A 19,244-nucleotide genomic window follows, 5' to 3' on the forward strand; every position below is an offset into this window, starting at 1 on the left:
TTATAATTTAAGGATTAGTCCACTTTAAAATTACCCCAAGTTCATCGTCAATCCATCCTAGATGTATATGACTATCTTCTTTCTGATGGACACAATCAAAGATATTTTAATAAATATCCTGACGCATCCGAGATTTATAATGGCAGTGAATGGAAAACAACAATTATGAAGCTCAAGAAAGTGTCCTCATCAACACCAATCCATCATAAATACACTAAATAAAGGTTCAGGGAGTTAATAAAAGCTTTCTGAAGCAAAGCGATGCATTTGTATAAGTAACGCCAGTAATGCTTTTTTTTCTAGTGTACCTGTACGTTTATAAAAGATACTTAAATATCCTAATTGAACTTAGGCCTAATCCTGGCTTAAGCTAAGCCCTTTTTTTGAAACCAGGCCTAAAAATTCTTCTTACAACTTCTTAAATACAAAATTACTGCTGAAATAGAGCACTTTAAGTACATTATGGAAGTGTAGTTTTTCACCTTTAGTAAAACATGTTTTCTCTGCCACTCTTTCAAAACCTGCTGAAAATAAGCAGATAATGGTGAGTTGTCGATGATACATGTTGTGTGCCTTGTGTCTTCACTTCCCCCCCATTTTTCCACTAGCATGTCCACTTTAGACTTTGAAATGATGCTTACCAGGATGTTCATGTCATGTTTTGTGGGTTTGTCAGAACTGTACATAATGCATTTTGTAGTCTTGTGAAAGCAAATTTGGCAAATTCTCTCAGGACTTTCTCATCTTTCTCACCTAAAGATTTCCTGATTGCTTTCAAAATGAATGCAAATGTGCAAGACAGTAGACTTAAAGTCATCCCATTCCCCCCCATGCAGATCTCATATGCTCATTTGAAGTAGATGATGTGTTCTTTGATGAAAGCAAGAATCACACTTTGTCTTAATGCCCAGCTGTATTCAGTTTTGACCTGGTCAATCACCATTTGTGTGTATTTTATGCAATCAGAAAAGCTGAAATAGCGTACACAGCACTCTCTGTCTTTTCTCGTTTGCATGAGTTATGACTTTAGCAAGCACTCATTACAGCTGTCAATCAAATTACATGAACATAATTCCTGCCCTTCTGTGGATGATGCTGTCCTGTACACTTTCTCATCCTGTGCTCCATGAGAAACATTGAGAAACATTTCTACACATGAAACAAGAAGCTAATAAACACACATTTACAATAGTATATGATTTGTGTAATTTTCATGCTTTTTGGGGTATTTTCATATCTATAAAGTATGTTTACATTATAAATGCTATAATGCTTGCTGTCAAGTATTTATGTACCCTGGCTTCATCTGTGCCTTGCGAAAGGGTGTTTTCAAAGGCAGAAGATGTGTTTAAAAAAACAAAACAAAACAAAAAACACCTAAAGTATACCCTCTTCATCATTTTCCTTGTTACTCAAGCAGATTCACAATCCTGCCAAGTTAAACCCAGACACTTTACAATTTTAGAATAATATCGTCCCTCCTGTCTATTATGACCAAAGAATTGATTTACGCACATTTGATAGCCCCATTCATTTCAAGCCAAGTACAACTGTCATGTTACACAATCACTCGTCCCCTTGGAATTATAATGAATTATAAGAAAGTCCACTGGAGGCGGGTAGTTGAACCAAAGTGCACTTTTATTCACAACAATCCAAAACATGAACAAAATGTACAAAGGCTTGGCTTGGCTTGACTTAGCATGAGGGCTATTTATACAAAGAGACTAATGACAAACAAGCAACACCTGTGAACAATCAAGTCAATGACCCAATCACAAAACAGAACTGATAACCACATGACTAAATCAACCAATAGGCCTGTTCGACTTGATGCAGCGCCGCACAGACTGATCGGTGGTTGACTTGAAGCAGTGCATGGCAATAAGAAACTTGAGACAGCGCCAACGCCATGTGACTGTGACATATAGCATCAAAATACCACAAGAGCGGTTCGAGATCAGCCGCCTGAGTCAGCCAGCACAGTTTCTCAAGAGCAGCTGTACGAGCGCTGATGACGACACAGCTGGTCCACGATTGGCCGGATTAGTCAAATATTGCATTTATTTCACTTCAGCTGTGATAAAGTATGCAAAAGCAGCATGAGCATCACTACAAGAAGCAGAAAGTGTCCGACTTCATGTCTCCGTTTTCAGTTCCTTCCCACCTGCACGTGGCTACTCTCGCCGATCGGTTGCATGGAGGCCGAAGTCATGCTGTGTTCACACCACCTTGTATTTACCGGAATCTTGAAATGACAACACGTGACGTTATATTCGGAGCTGTTCATGTCCTTTTGGTCCTTGGACTGGGAATTATGGTTTCCATGGCACCACTTTCAATGGCTAAATTAATCTACAGCGGTCAGGTGGTACAGCGCGGCCATGTGGTACAATCTGGGAGCTTTCAGAAAACTCCCAGCTTACAAGATGGCGCCAGCATGTTGCACGGCAAGCCGTCGGGTCCTGAGCATTTTAGAGTTTGTTTATGTTTGTTTGATTTTTATGATGTTGTTTCCGTCTGTTACCTCATCTGTAGTGAAATATGATCGCTTGAAACTACTAGAAATCAAAACTTCAATTACATCTGAAGACTGTCATTTCACAATCAATGTCAAAACTTCTAACCTCCCTAACCACCTGCTGCATATTCCGCCGGAGATCTGCCGCAGTTACCGTGGCTCCTTCTCCAAAAAGAAGCGTCATAAACGACGAGGAAAACGTGGGGGCTTGTTGGCCAGAACTACAAAGAATAAATGGTCCTACCGGATGATTGACGCTCGCTTTGTTTGGTCGTGGCATCGGCCGGTCTAACCTGCACGGCCTTTGGCCAGTACTCAGCGTGTGTGGGTAAAGCCTTATAAGTGGAATGAACCGTCGACTCACCGCTATGTAAGGGATTTACAGTACTCATCAATATCTCAAGTTCATCCGTTGGATTTTATTGGAGTCAACACGGCTTTGTTAAATGTGAGGTCAGTGAGAAATAAAACTTTTATACTCCGTGACTTCATGGTATCTAAAGACTTGGATTTCCTGTTTTTAACTGAGACATGGCTTGAGCCGTCGGACAGCTGTTTTCTTACAGAGCTGGTACCTGCGAAGTACAATGTTTTAAACTCCCCGAGACTGTCTGATCGAGGTGGGGGGGGTGGCTACGCTGTTTAAAGACCATTTTAAATGTTCTGTTGCATCGGCAAGGGAATACTCTTCTTTTGAGGTACAGCTGTTCAAACTAAACCTGGCACAGACTCTCTACTGCGCTCTTATTTATCGTCCTCCTAAATATAACAAGGACTTCATTCAGGACTTCGCTGATTTTCTCTCACACATTGTACTGATTACGGACAACCTTTTAATTGCTGGGGATTTTAATATTCATCTGTGTTGTTCGTCAAACCTTCTTGGTCAGCAGTTTTCTGATCTCACTGACTCTTTAAATTTAACACAATTTGTTCTCGATGCCACTCACAGTCATGGCCATACGCTCGATCTGGTTTTATCTATGGGGTAACCTATTAAGGATGTGGTTACAGAGGATAATTGCATATCGGATCATAGACCAGTCTTTTTTAGATTTGATCTAGCCGTTGCCCCACCAAAGAGAACATTTACAGATGTTTATTTTCGTTCGATGACTGAGTCAATGGCGAATCATGTTGCCGAGGCGTATGCAAATAGCCCTATTTCATCGGTACTAGAAACTGATGGACACGGATGAATTGACTGTTGCCTTTAATTCAGCATGCTTGGACATTATAAACAATATTGCCCCAATTAAGAAGAAAAAGCCTAAATCTTTGCCTCAGCCTTGGTTTAATGATGACATAAGGGCTCTTAGATGGGTTTGCAGACAAGCTGAACGTAGATGGAAGAATTATAAATTACGGATTTCTTTTGAAATATTGCAAGTATCCCTTAAGAATTATCAGTGTGCTGTTAAAGCTGCTAGAACTAAATATGTTTCAGGGTTAATAAATAGATCTCCTCATTGCCCAAATAAATTCAGTACTTTATCCATCTATAGATACTTCTATTGATTCCTCTCTTTACACTTGTGAGGATTTTTTGAATTTTTTCCAAAGGAAGATTGAACTAATCAGAGACGATATCACGCTGTCATGTTGTGTTCTAGCAGCTTTTACCCCAAATTCATGTACATTCGATCATTTTGATCCAGTCTCTCTTTCAGTTTTGGAGGATATTTTTAGACACACAAAACTATCATATACTCCCTTAGATCCTATACCTCCTTGCTTTTTAAAAGATCTATTTGTTATCTTGGGTCCTAGTATTTTATCTATTGTAAACAGTTCTTTGAGAAATGGAATGGTGCCTCCCTATCTTAAGTAAGCAGTGGTCTCACCTTTACTCAAAAAATCTGGCTGCAACCCTACTGAGCTGAATAATTATCGACCAATTTCCAAATTACCATTTCTCACAAAGTATTGGAAAAAGTAGTTTTTTTTCTCAAATCACGCCTTTCTTAATTGAAAATGATATTCTAGATAACTTTCAGTCTGGCTCTAGGGCTGGCCACAGTACAGAGACTGTGTTAGTTAAAGTAGTAAATGATCTACTGATGTCAGTCGATGCTGGGTTGGGGGTTGTTTTACTTATGCTGGATCTCAGTGCCGCCTTCGACACAGTAGGTCATTTAATTCTTTTAAAACGCTTGGAGGATGAAGTAGGTATTAAGGGGCCTGCTTTAAAATGGTTTAAGTCATATTTGCATGAAAGATCATTCTTTGTGAATTTCGCAAATAATTCTTCTTCGCTGGCATCATTAGGGCCCGAGCACCGATGGTGTGAGGACCCTATTGGAATTGCTCAGCCAATTCTTCTTCTTCTCCAAAATGAATCGCATTTATGAGGGCCTAAACGTTCTCAAAAACTCATGAAACTTTGCACACGCGTTAGAAGTGGTGAAAATTTACATCTGATATGGGTTTCAGAATTAGGTGTGGCAAAATGGCTCAATAGCGCCACCTACAAAATTTCAATTAAGCGCCCTTCGTGCTACATTTCACGTACAGTTATGAAATTCGGTAGACAGATGTAACAGCCCAATACCTACAAAAAAGCCCCTGGGTGCAAAGTTTGTAAACCCAACAGGAAGTGAGATATTTTGAATTTTCTCTACAAAATTTTGGCAGTTTTTGCCATTTCCACATGTTGTACTTTAACGAACTCCTCCTAGAGCTTAAATCAGATCAACATCATATTTGGTCAGTCTAATCTAAAGGCCTTTGAGACGTTAAATTGCGAAGATCTAGAGTTTTCACTGAAGGGCGTGTCCGTGGCGGCCTGGCAAAGTTTGATGTTTCGCCATGAAACAGGAAGTTGTTGTAACTCGGGCATACAATGTCTGATCTGCCCCAAACTTCCCATGTTTTATTAGAGTCCTGACCTGAAGACATCTATATGACAATATTCAGTTACAGTCATAGCGCCACCTGGGGGCAACAGGAAATGACATGTTTTACACTGGGATTAACTCCTCATAGAGATTAAACCAGATCAACATCATAATATGGCCAGTCTAATCTTAAGGCCTTTGAGATGTTAAATTGCAAAGATCTTGAGTTTTAGTTGAAGGGCGTGTCCATGGCGGACCGACAAAGTCTGATGTTTCGCCATATAAGGTGAATCACTGTTTTGAGGGCCAAAACATACTCGAAAACTCATGAAACTTTGCAGATGCGTCAGAAGTGGTGAAAATTTACGTCTGATATAGATTTCAGAATCAAGTGTGGCAAAATGGCTCGATAGCGCCACCTAAAAAATTTCAACGAAGTGCCCCTGACACTACGTTTCATGTACAGGTATGACATTTGGTACACACATCTAACAGCCCAATACCTACAAAAAAGTCTCTTGGGGTGAAATCTGAAAACTAACAGGAAGTCAGATATTTTGAATTTTCTTTGCAAAATTTTTGCAGTTTTTGCCATTTCCAGATGTTGTACTTTAACGAACTCCTCCTAGAGCTTAAATCAGATCAACATCATATTTGGTCAGTCTAATCTAAAGGCCTTTGAGACGTTAAATTGTGAAGATCTAGAGTTTTCGCTGAAAGGCGTGTCCGTGGCGACCTGGCAAAGTTCGATGTTTCGCCATGAAACAGGAAGTTGTTGTAACTCGGGCATACAATGTCTGATCTGCCCCAAACTTCACATGTTTTATTAGAGTCCTGACCTGAAGACATCTATATGACAATATTCAGTTACAGTCATAGCGCCACCTGCAGTCAACAGGAAATTACATGTTTTACACTGTGATTAACTCCTCATAGAGATTTAACCAGATACACATCAAATGTGATCAGTCTAATCTTAAGACCTTAGCAATGATAAATATCAAAGATCTTGAGTTTTGGTTGAAGGGCGTGTCCGTGGCGGACTGACAAAGTCTGATGTTTCGCCATGAACGATGAAGCTGTTGTAACTGAGGCATACTGATCTGCTCCAAACTTCACATGTGTGATAAGAGTCCTGGCCTAAAGACATCTATATGACAATATTCAGTTAGCCATAGCGCCACCTGCTGGCAACAGGAAATGGCATGCTTCACACTGTAATTCACTACCAGATTCACATTTCATTATGCCACGAAGTACCAAACATGCTAGAAACATGTTAAATCATGCAACACTTGGCTGAGTGCTAATTTATGCGATTAACGCCACGAAAGAAACAGGAAGTTGTTGTAACTCAGGCATACAATGTCCAATCTGCTCCAAACTTCACATGTTCGATAAAAGTCCTGGCCTGAAGACATCAACATGGCAAAATTCAGTTATGGTGAAAGCGCCACCTGTTGGCCGCAGGAAGTGTGGCATTTCGAAATGACTTTGGCATAATTCTCCTGTATTCACTCACTTAAATGCATGACGCCCACTGTTCACTGTTTTCCTGAGGCCAACGGGTGGCGGTGAGCCCGGGTGCGAGGGCCCTCTCAACGCTGCTTGCAGCTTTAATTAAAATATGGTCTTCCTCAGGGTTCTATTTTAGGGCCCATCTTATTTTCTTTGTACATGAGCCCTCTTGGCTCAATCTGCCGTCGTCATGACATTTCTTATCATATGTATGCCGACGACACTCAATTATATTTGCCTTTTAAAGTTGGAAATTTGAATTCGCTACAGCCTTTAATACTCTGCCTGGATGAAGTCAAAACCTGGTTATCACAAAATTTTCTTCAGTTAAACGGAAAAAAATCTGAGATAATTATCTTTGGTCCATCGCATCTTAAGGAAGCTATGTCTAGTGCTATCGCCCCGTTAGATATACCTATAAAAAATACTGTTAGGAATCTGGGTGTTATCATTGACTCTTCTCTCAGTTTTGACAACCAGATTAAGTCTGTAGTAAAGAGTAGTTTTTATCAACTTAGACAGATCGCCAAGTTGAAACCTTTCCTTAATACTAAAGACCTACAGGTCATAGTGCATGCATTCATCACCTCAAGATTGGATTATTGCAACTCTTTGTACGTTGGGATAAGTAAACACAATTTATCTTGTCTGCAATTAGTGCAGAATGCAGCAGCAAGATTTTTAACAGGCACATGACATGATCACATGAGGACAAGGGAATCACATGGCATCAGGGAACGCATGGCAAACATAACATACATAGCAATGAAACAAAACATGACCTTGAAAAATAAACCACGAAACATGAACATGAAACAACACCAAAACAAGATATTACAAAGATTCTGACATTTTTTTTTTTTAAATTGAGTTATTCACATATTTACATTATGTGATGTTTTTGGTAATGTTGAGTACATTTAGGGACTTTGCCAAATTGGCCAAGTATTTTTAAATAAACAGGGTTAGAGATTGGTTATTTAGTCAGCAGTGGCATTTACAAGATTTTATTTTTCACTCATCCTTGACATTTAGTAGTGCCTATATCTGTAGCTTTGAGGCCCATGATCTTCCATTTTTCCTCCCTTTTGTACTCCTGGAGTACGTTTTCTAGCAATACCTTGTAACCCCACCTCAGAGTAATCACTTGCCGTCTTCCTCATGTCATTTTTATAGGTCTTAGAGTTTAGGTCTTACAGTTTCTGATGACACTATTTTCTCCACCTAGTCAACTTTTATATGGAACAAAACAAACGTATCCAGCTTCCCAAGAACAAATACTGTACATACATTTAAATCATTACAAATTGTACGTACTGTACCTCATTGCTATCAGGAACCTCTGAAGGGTACCTTGCCTCTCGACCAAACATAAGTATGGTGAGAACTTTGTCATATTTGCCTTTAGATTAATGTCCCATTCTGGAAGTTCAACATGTTAAATTTTTTGCCAACTAGATTCATGCCCATCAGTTTCAGAGGCTCTGTAATCTGAAGAAACAAAACTCTTAGAGAACAAAGTGTATATTTTTTTATTAACTTAACTCTGTTGGGATGTAGGAAGACATCTCTTTCAAAGTAGAACTTCTGGTCTGACATTCAGGGTATTGAACTATCAGAAAGATAGATCACTGATACACAATTCATAATGAAGAATACCCTCCATAATGAAGGGATCTGACCCAAAGTGGGATTCTTCACAGAGCTCAATTTACTCATTTCCATTTCAGGTAGTTACAGTGAATGCAGTATAAAACAGACACACCTTAGCCAAAATTTCCATTAGAAAGATATTAAGACACACAAATGCCCATTTCTACATGTTATTAATTTTATTTTTGAGTAGCTCAATTTTATTTTGTAGTACTCCTCCTGTAAATAGGGTACTATTTTCTGCTGCTTTTCGGTCCATTTTATTTTGCTTTACAAATTTGCTTCCCTTAATTCAGTGGTTCAAATTTGACTGAAAATTCAACATTTCACATCCGGGAACTGCAGGAAAAGCAGTATAGTTCTGATTCATAATCTCCATCAGCTGTTAGTCGACCTCACCAGCAGGTGGTGCAAACGCGTGTTGACGAAGAGCAGAGCGATGGGTAGAGAGAGTCATTCATTCATTAAAACGGATTTACAGAAATGGAGCAAGTGGTAAATGTATTTGTGTTGATTATCAGGGCCAGTATATATGCAGAAAAGCTGAGGACACAAACGATGTGTTTTCATTTATTTCAATATCTTCACTGTTACTTTCCCTGTGTAGGCTACATGTAAGCAGCTTTCTCTACAGTATACAATATTTTGGAAGTGAAATCTGAAAGGTGAATATGGATTATTACATTTTTCACAATGAAAATGTGTGTGAAATGTTTTGAATTGAAATATTCACAACTTCAATATACAACCATGTTCAATTTCAGTCCTAAAAATATAAACATGGTTAATGCAATGCATTTTTTTTTTTTTTACAATTAGTGCAATTCAACAAGCTTTTTGTTTCAAAAACATTTGTCATTATTTTACCTCCATATTGTTCAGTTCATAGAATGCCAGATATAAATATGAGAAATGGCTTTGTCTATGGAAAATAAAAATGGGTCGGTAACGCTTTAGATTATAGCCCGGAAAGTACTGCGTAATTACAACAAATTTACAGCATAACTTTCAATAATTATAGTTTAACTATACAGTAAGTATGTGTAAGTATAGGGGAACAATATGTAAAGTATTGGGAATAAAGGGGTAACAACCAGGAAAATAACAAATTATTTATACTGTAAATATTTTATATCTAAGGGGTACTTATGACATATAACTAAGGGGTAAGTATGACATTACGGGCCGTAAATTAAAGTGGAGCTTGTTACCCTCTTATTTCATGTAGTTATTGGGTAAATATGACATTACGGGCCGTAAATTAAAGTGGAGTTTGTTACCCTCTTATTTCATGTAGTTACAGGGTAAATATGACATTACGGGCCGTAAATTAAAGTGGAGCTTGTTACCCTCTTATTTCATGTAGTTACAGAGTAAATATGACATTACGGGCCGTAAATTAAAGTGGAGCTTGTTACCCTCTTATTTCATGTAGTTACAGGGTAAATATGACATTACGGGCCGTAAATTAAAGTGGTGCTTGTTACCCTCTTATTTCATGTAGTTACAGGGTAAGTAATTAATAAAATGCAAACAATCTGATATCACTGACTCTGAAACCTTTATTTGAAAAACAACTTTATTAAAAACAGGTCTACAACACTTTTCATTTCAAACTCTAAAGTCCTGACAGAAAGTAACAAGTTTTGTCCGTTTTTTGGTTGTTGTTGTTTCTCGCTTGGCTTCCACCTGCTCTTGTTTCTCAGCTGATGAATCTTAAGAAGGAATCCCGTTGCTATTCTGTATTATAAGAAATTACAGTACACCCCGAAATTTTCTCATGGTTTAGGCTATTCATCTTTTCGCTTTCGACCAACTGTCACCAGCGCCTGCATGAGAGTTGACTTCGTGTTCGATGAAGCACATTGAAATGAGCAACGTGAAGCTTTCATGACGTTCTCACAGGAGATTCGTGTGAAACTCGCGCGAGAACTGCCGTCTCTGTTATTCTGTCTTGTTTGTTTCTCATTCTCATTATCTGCTATTCTGTGTATTTTGTTGTGAGCATTACCAAAAAAATAAAAAAAAAATAAAAAACTGACGGCATCCAACATCTGCGTGAGTTTCTCGGCACGCTTACGTCACGCTTCAGGTTACGTCAAGCATGACCTCTCAACCCTCGCATACATGCGCAGGAGACAGCTGGTCGAAAGTTTTAAGAATATTCAAATATTTGGTATTTTTCTTACAAATACGTATCGTTTCACTTCAGAAGACATTGATTCATCCATTGGGGTCATATGGATTACTGTAGTTACTGCTGTTTGATGCTTCGACTTTTAGGAACACGTGAGCTTGCATTATAAAGCGTTCCCAGATGATTTATTTTTTTCCTAAAATCCTTTTTGTGTTCATCTTAAGAAGGAAAGTCGGATACATCTCAGATGGCATGAGGGTAAAAGATGAGTAAACGGTGAGCACATTTCTGGGTGTTCTGTATTTTTTAAATACAGAATAGCAAATGGGATTCCCTCTTAAGATTCATCAGTGGAAAGAAAGAAGAAGAGGAACAAGAGGAGGAGGAAGCCAAGCAAGAGAAACATAAGAAGTGTTGTAACTTTAAATCTGTTTTGAAATAAGTTGTTTTTTAAATAAAGTTTTCCAAGTGATATGACTGTTTGCGTTTTTATTTATTTATTTTTATTAATTACTTACCCTGTAACTACATGAAACAAGACTGTAACAAGCTCCACTTTAATTTACGGCCCGTAATGTCATATTTACCCCTTAGTTATGTCATACGTACCCCTTAGTTATAAAATATTAAAAGTATGAATAATTTGTTATTTTCCTGGTTTATTCCCAATACTTCACATATTGTTCCCCTATACTTACACATACTTACTGTATAGTTACACTATAATTATTGAAAGTTACGCTGTAAATTTGTTGTAATTACGCAGTACTTTCCGGGCTGTAATCTAAAGTGTTACCGTTTGAGCCCTCCTTCAAACCGGTGATGCTTGTTTCTGAGTGACAAAATATGTTAAACACAGTTTGGGCTAGTTGGGACAGCAGTTTAGTAGGTGGTCCATCCCATAGAAAAACGGTGCAGTGGACCACATTTGTACATATCATTGTTTGAGATAACTTTGCCAGCATTTTTAAATAAACTGATAGCACTCACCTGTGCGTGATGACTCCTGCTTGTGTGCTGCAATTTCCTCTCTGGCTTTTGATTGCAAAACGTATCAGTGTTTCTCACAGTCTTCACTGGTATGTACAAGCAGGGGGAATGAAGTGTTAATATTTTGGGCTAACAGTAAACACTGTTCTTCTGTCCAGTTGGGCTTTCTTGTTCTTCTTGTATTTGACTCCATGTTTGCTACATTAAAACCAACATTCAAACCACCACTTAAATAGACATGCCAGCAATCAGTGTAATTGGAAAGAGTGGAACAATTTTTATCATTCTAAGCCAATCAAATACCTTATAGGAAATTAACAGCATGGTAAATAGAAATAAAGAATATATATACTACCGTTCAAAATTTTGGGATCAGTAAAATAATGGGTGAAATAATTGTGAAATAATAATAATAAAAAAAAAAAATGTGAAAAAGATATATATATTATATATATATATATATATATATATATATATATATATATATATATATATATATATATATATTTTATGAATCATTGTAAATTCATGTGCATTACTCTTAAAGTTGACAAATCTTCCTTGTTAAATGAACATTACTTTACAGTACATCAAAAAAAAAAAAAAAGAAAAGAAACCAAATACAACTCTATTTTGTAATTTTACATTAACAATGTAATGTTCTATTTATCAAAACCAAGTCAATCTCATCAAGCATCAAGTGTTTTAAGCATTTCTACATTCATTCCAAAATAATAACTAAAGGCAATAATAATTTAAACAATATATTTTATTTGTTTATTGCGGTTTTTCTTTTTAATTGTCAACCTAGAATATTTTGGATCATCAGTCATGCTCCATTAACACCGTCTGTCGTAAACACGAATTGCATTTTTAATTTCACCAAGGTGATAGCACTAAAAAACCCCACAGTAATCATGCTTTCAGTCCATTTCAAGTTTGATTTTGACGTAACATAAAGTAGTGATATATCTAACTGGGTGATCTGTTTACTTACTTTTCGATTAGTCTTCCGATTGACACCATCATTTGTTCAGTCAAACCTACGCGTGGTTCAACGAGAGGCGGATTTATCGCACAAACCAATCATATCCAATCATAACCAATTACATCCAATCATAGCGCGATGGAGACATTGCCTCCTCTCACGTGACTTTTCCCCATTCATTCTCAATTACCCCCCACAAAACCCACCGCACGCCGGGGTTCTGATGATTTTCTATAGATTCCTATGAGAGGAAAGGGAGGCATGACTCCTCTGTGTAACTTTACCTGCGGTTGTCGCTGTTGGGCAGTGTTCCTTAAGAAATACGCGTGACTTGCGCTCTTTTTAATGTCATAATTTGTAATATTTGTGTTGTTTTATATGTAATATGGATTATTTTCTCATCCTATTTTTTTGAGGAGGCACTGCCTCCCTTGCCTACTCGGAGGAAACGCCCCTGATATATATATATATATATATTGAAGCGGCAGTCCAGGGCTTCAGACTCCAGACTACGTGGAAGGGGCACGTCAATGATCAAAGAAATGAGCAATGAAATAAACAATGAGACGCGAGCGCACACGCATGCAAACACACACACACACACACTCGCACACATACTCATGAGATGCGAGTGTGTGCTCATTGAGTGATGCCTGTCTGTGAGGCGGCCAATGCTTGTGAGAAGAATACGGAATGGCCACTGTAAGTGGCTAAAATGTGTGGAGGGGGAGGGGCCTAGAGATAATCGAGCGCGCATAAACATCTGTGGGAAGGAAACAGAGACAAATATCATCACAACTTGATATGTGCGTGCGTCTGAGCTATGAGCAAGCGAACTATTGATTCGTTCTTCCAGTGCCACCAGTGCCAGAGTCTACAGTGTCACCGTCGGATGATGATGCAGAGTCAGAGGTTGGTGTGGCGAAAAAAGCCTGCACTCACCATTTTTGAGAAGACTGGCTGAAAGAATTCAGCTGGCTGAGGTACTATAAGCAGTCGAACTATATGAACTGCGAATACTGCTGCAGCTACCCCAGAACTGCGGGGAACACAAAGTTTGCCGATAATACAGGCACTTTGCAGTTTAAACACAATACACTGATTAAACACAATCTCAGCCTAAAGCGTCGAGTATGCGTGACATGTTTATAAATCAAAAAGCAACGCCACTGCCGGTTGCTTTTAGAAGACAAATGACTGTAAATCAGAGCGCAGATGAGGCAGAGATGATGTTGAAATTTAACACGGCCTACTTCGTTGCTAAAGAGGAACTACCCTTCACCAAATACAAAAGCCAGCTCGACCTTCAAAGGAAGAATGGCTTAAAACTTAACAAAACATACAGTTTTGTTAATTTTGGAGTAATTGGAGTAATTGCGGATACTCTGAAGGGGAAGACTTACACGAAAATCAAGGATGCTCCGTATTTATCAATTATGATCGATGGGGACACCGACGTTTCAACAAAGGAATACGAAATCATATACGCAAGGATCCTAAACGAAGGGAAACCAATGAATATTTTGATTGGCCACATCGAAGTGAAACATGCACATGCTCAAGGTAAGTTTAATTCAAATTATGTTTAGACCTATATCACTAACTTATTTAGCTGTCTTTACTTTGAATATTTATAAGTTTAAATAATCACTTAAGGTGCCGTAATGGCTGTGCCTCAAGGTATGTTTTAAAGGTCCCGTTCTTCGTGATCCCATGTTTCAAACTTTAGTTAGTGTGTAATGTTGTTGTTAGAGTATAAATAAAATCTGTAAAATTTTAAAGCTCAAAGTTCAATGCCAAGCGAGAAATTTTATTTAACAAAGTCGCCTACATCGAACGGCCAGTTTGGACTACATCCCTCTACTTCCTTCTTTAATGACGTCACTAAAACAGTTTTTTGACTAACCTCCGCCCACAGGAATACACAAGAGTTGCGTTTGTAGAGTGTGTTTTCGCCATGTCATCGAAACGCTGTTATTTTCATCCTGCAGTCCAACCACCTTTGTTTGGCCTTCCCAGGGATGCTGTACTTAGAGATCAATGGTTACAATTTATGTTTAACTCGGTTCCCGAAAATTATAATTGTGGTATCCTTACTGCAATAGTTAATGTTGGACTGCAGTGCACATAATGGCCACAAGAGGGGACTATGTTTATGTATATGGCTGTTTTCCGTTTGAGGTACTCTTCTGAGTGAGTGCTAACGTTGTACATTTTCTGTCGCTGCTTGTAGAGATTAAAGAGTTCAGTCTCTCGGGAATTATTGTCTTTTGTGTTCATTCGGCACAACACCACAATAATCCACATGTAAAACTATGTGCAGCACACGTTATGGTAAGAGGCGTGACCTTTCCGGGCAAGATGCGCTAAACTGCTGTCGAATCACAACACAGGAACCGCTGGCACAATCAGAACTCGTTACGTGTTTCTGAAGGAGGGACTTCATAGAACAAGGAAGTCATCAGCCCGTTTTTATGACAGTGGAAACAGAGGTATACAGATAAGTAAATTATGTGAAAAATACTGTGTTTTTTTACACACAAAACATGAACACATGTTATATTGCACACTATAAACACAATCAAAGCTTCAAAAAAACACGAAAAATGGGACCTTTAATTCACATTTTGTTTAGACCTATTACTAACTTCTTTAGCTGTCTTTACTGTGAATATTTATTAGTTTAAATAATCACTTAAGGTGCCATAATACTTCAGCTGTGAGGTGTGATGATGACAGAGGGAAAACTGTTCAGGCAACTGGTGTTTTTGTCCAGTGTAAGACATAATTTTACACCATTGTCATGGTTACTAAAGCATGTCAAAAGGTTACTAAGCACTTTTTTTTATTCTGAATGTATGGTATTTTGTTTACTATTTGTACTGTCATGACAGCGATGGTGCTGTCAGTTTACCTTGTTGTTGCATCTTCAAAAGTGCAGAATAAAATGTGACACTGAATTTGAAAAAGGACATTGTAATTTCTGCATCTATTATTAAAGTATTTATCAGTAATACAGTGGAAATTAGTAGATTTGGTTAGCATGTTGATTTACGGTGTGCGCCCCTAAATTTTCTGGTTGTGCCCCTAAAATTTTCAGTTGGTGGCCACTGTGCTCCTAGTGAAAAAAGTTAGTCTGGAGCCCTGCAGTCGATTCCAGAATCCACTCCTTCACTTTCTTCAGCTCATACTCATTGAATCCTATCACTGCCATTATAAAGCTCAGATGTGTCAGAATATTTATTAAAATATTGTGTTCATCAGAAAGAAGAAAGTCATATACACCTAGGATGGCTTGAGGGTGAGTAAAGCTTGAGCTAATTTTCATTTGAAAGTGAACTTATCCTTTCAGCTAAGACTCCTACGTAGAAATGATTAAACTAAATTAGGATCTCTCTGAGAAGATTCCTAGAAGCTTTAAGAATACAGGCCCTGGTCTGTATATGCAATCCCGTTCTGGGGGAGGTTTATTTAAAGTAAACTGGATCAGATTATAATAATTGTGCTCATGATTTTAATGATCAAGTGTTTACAGTATGAGCAGATGATTTGGGTTTATTTATTACACACATTTATTAATACATTGATCATTTATTAATGTCATCTCACAATTTTACAACAAATTAGATTTTTTTATATATAATGATACATTTTATTGAAAGTTCATTTTAATAGTAATTATAAATATAGCTGCAAGCAGCAATTCGGGGCCAAGCCCCAGAAGGGGCAGTAGCGCAATACGGAGCAGGAAGAGCAAAAACAGCAGAAATTGAATGTACATGCAAAACAGCTGGTTCAGAAGGACAGGTGGAAATGAAATGAAAATCAATAGAAGTTCAGAGAATGAACAGGGAATGAACTAAAAACACTTGTATCTCATTCAAGAGGAATAAAGATTAGTACAATGCTTATTTGGATAAAAAAGGTATCAAAATGACTCATTACACACAATTGTATAAAGGAACCCCACACGGGATTCGAACCCACGACCTCCGAGTCCAGTGTCCATTTCTCATCTCATTGCACCACTGTGCAGGTGAATGTTGGCACACCTGCCGAAGTTCATTAGTTCATGTGAAAATGAACTCAAAATGAAGAATTTTTATAAAACTGCACTGAATGTTATATTTAATAACTACTTTAGATCATTCTGCAGCTCATCATGCTGTAGCGCAATACAGAGCAGGAAGAGGAAAAACAGCAGAAAATGAACAAACATGAAACAGCTGGTTCAGAATTACGTGCGAAAATGAACTCAGAATGTACATAAGCTTAGATGAAAATGAACACAGCATGAAACAAAAAGCATTTATTTCTAATCCAAGAGGCAGTAAAGGAATCAAAACACACTATTTCATAAAACCGCTCCACCTGGGATTCGAACCCACTATCTTGGGGTGCAGAGCTCATCAGGTAACTGGCTTTACACATTGAGCTACTTGAGGATGCACATTCAACAATCTGTGGAAGAGAACTTTTAGTGTAAGAAAGAATTTACAAAAAAGCATTACTTAGCATGCTAACCATATTAGCATGCTAAGCTAACTTAATGCTAATGAAGCTCATGGTTAACTTGATAGCTGAAGAGCCACATTAAAGAGAATGACAACTGGTTAGCATGCTAAGCAATTAGCATGCTAAGCTAACTAGCATAAGACAACAAACACAAGCAAGGTCACATTCAGAGATGAATATCTTGGGAATGGTAGCGAATATCAAAAATCCGTTCAGTCATTTCTGTGCGGCTCGGTCCAAAGATCACCTGAGCTGATTTTGGACAAAATTGGACAAAAATTGTAGGAGGAGTAGTGAAAAAATGGAATACTGTACTTTTCAAAATGGCCACTACTGTACTGGGTGGAGTCTTAATGTAAGATATTGAATGTGATCAGTATGAAGAGAGGAATCAGTTGTATTGACATTCATTTTTCTGGAACAAAGGGTTCAAAAGTTATAACCTTTACAAAAGTGAATATTTGAACTGGTGGTGGCGCTATAGACTTAGTCCTAGATACTCCAAAGTTGGTCAAATTACTTTTAATTACTATCACTACAAGCATGCCAAATTTGATAATTTTCCTTCTTATGGTTCATTGATTACCATACAGGGGGAAGAAGAATAACTACGAATTTGGACATAAAGGAATTGCATGTGATAGCTTCAGATTAGACCAGTTTTAGGCAGAATGCCTAGAACAGACACAAGTTCTGCATCTTTTCCTGCCACAGTACCTCATGCGGTCTGGGCATGTGTCACACTGAGTTTCGAACCCACGATGCAGAGCATTCGGGATCCGTGGCGTAACACATTGAGCTAATCAGCCATGCAAGTTCATCAGTATGCTAAGCAGAGGTTTCAGTGTGAGAAAGAGTTCACAAAAAAAAAAGCTTCATAGCATGTTAACCATATTAGTATGCAAAGTTATTTAATGCCAACTAAGTTTTGGTTAACCTGTTGACTGAAGACCACATTAGAAAGAATAGCAATAGTTTAGCATGCTAAGCAATTACTGTGCTAAGCTAACTAGTATAAGACAACAAACACAAGCAAGGTCACATTCAGAGATGAATATCTCGGAAATGGTAGTGAATATCAAAAATCTGTTCAGTCATTTCTGTGCGGCTCGGTCCAAAGATCATCTGAGCTGATTTTGGACAAAATTGACCAAAATTTGTAGGAGGAGTAGCGAAAAAACTGTTTTTCATTTACTTCAATATGGCAGACAGGTACATTTAAGGAAAATGACAAATGATACATTGTCGGAATCGGCATAAGCCAGGGAATAAAATGACATGAAGCATACACATTTTGGAAAGTGTTTTCAAAAGTTATAAGCGTTTTTGAAATAATCATTACATCTGTGGAATAGTAGGTGGCGCTGTGCTGAAACTTCTCAGGTACCTTCACGACCTTCTAAAGGTCATACATACCATTTTTTGTGAAGATATGTCAAATTGTTTAAAAGATATCGCAATTTATGACAAAATTCAAAATGGCGGACACGTGATTCATCCAATATTGACAGAATCGGTATCGTCGGATTCGGCATGATCCAAGGAATCCATAGACACCAAGATCTTGATTTTCTGACAAACTGTTCAAACGTTATTGGCCAAAATAGCCATTTTTCATTTCCATGACCTGTAGGTGGCGCTGTTCCCAAGTTTGGCATAGACCCTCAGACCATGGTTCTGATGAAGGGTACCAATTTTTGTTTCGATTGCTCAAAGTTTGGCCGAGATACAGCCTCTATACTAATTTTGGGTCGACCTCGTTAACTTCGTGACATCATAACCTTTGAACAAAGATGAATAAAAAAAATCTGTTCAGTCATTTCTGTGCGGCTCAGTCCAAAGATAATCTGATCAAAGATTGGACAAAATTGGACAAATTTTGAAGGAGGAGAAGCGAAAAAAACAAATACTGTACTTTTCAAAATGGCCGCTACTGTAATGGGTGGAGACTTAATGTAAGAAGTTGAATAGCATCAGCATGAAGAGACGAATCAGATGAACTAAATTTAATTTTTCTATGACAAACAGTTCAAATGTTAAAACCGTTAGAATGTTGAAATTTTGAACTGGTGGTGGCGCTATAGA

The sequence above is a fragment of the Chanodichthys erythropterus genome, chromosome 8 (assembly GCF_024489055.1).
Source record: "Chanodichthys erythropterus isolate Z2021 chromosome 8, ASM2448905v1, whole genome shotgun sequence".
Lineage (NCBI taxonomy): Eukaryota > Metazoa > Chordata > Actinopteri > Cypriniformes > Xenocyprididae > Chanodichthys > Chanodichthys erythropterus.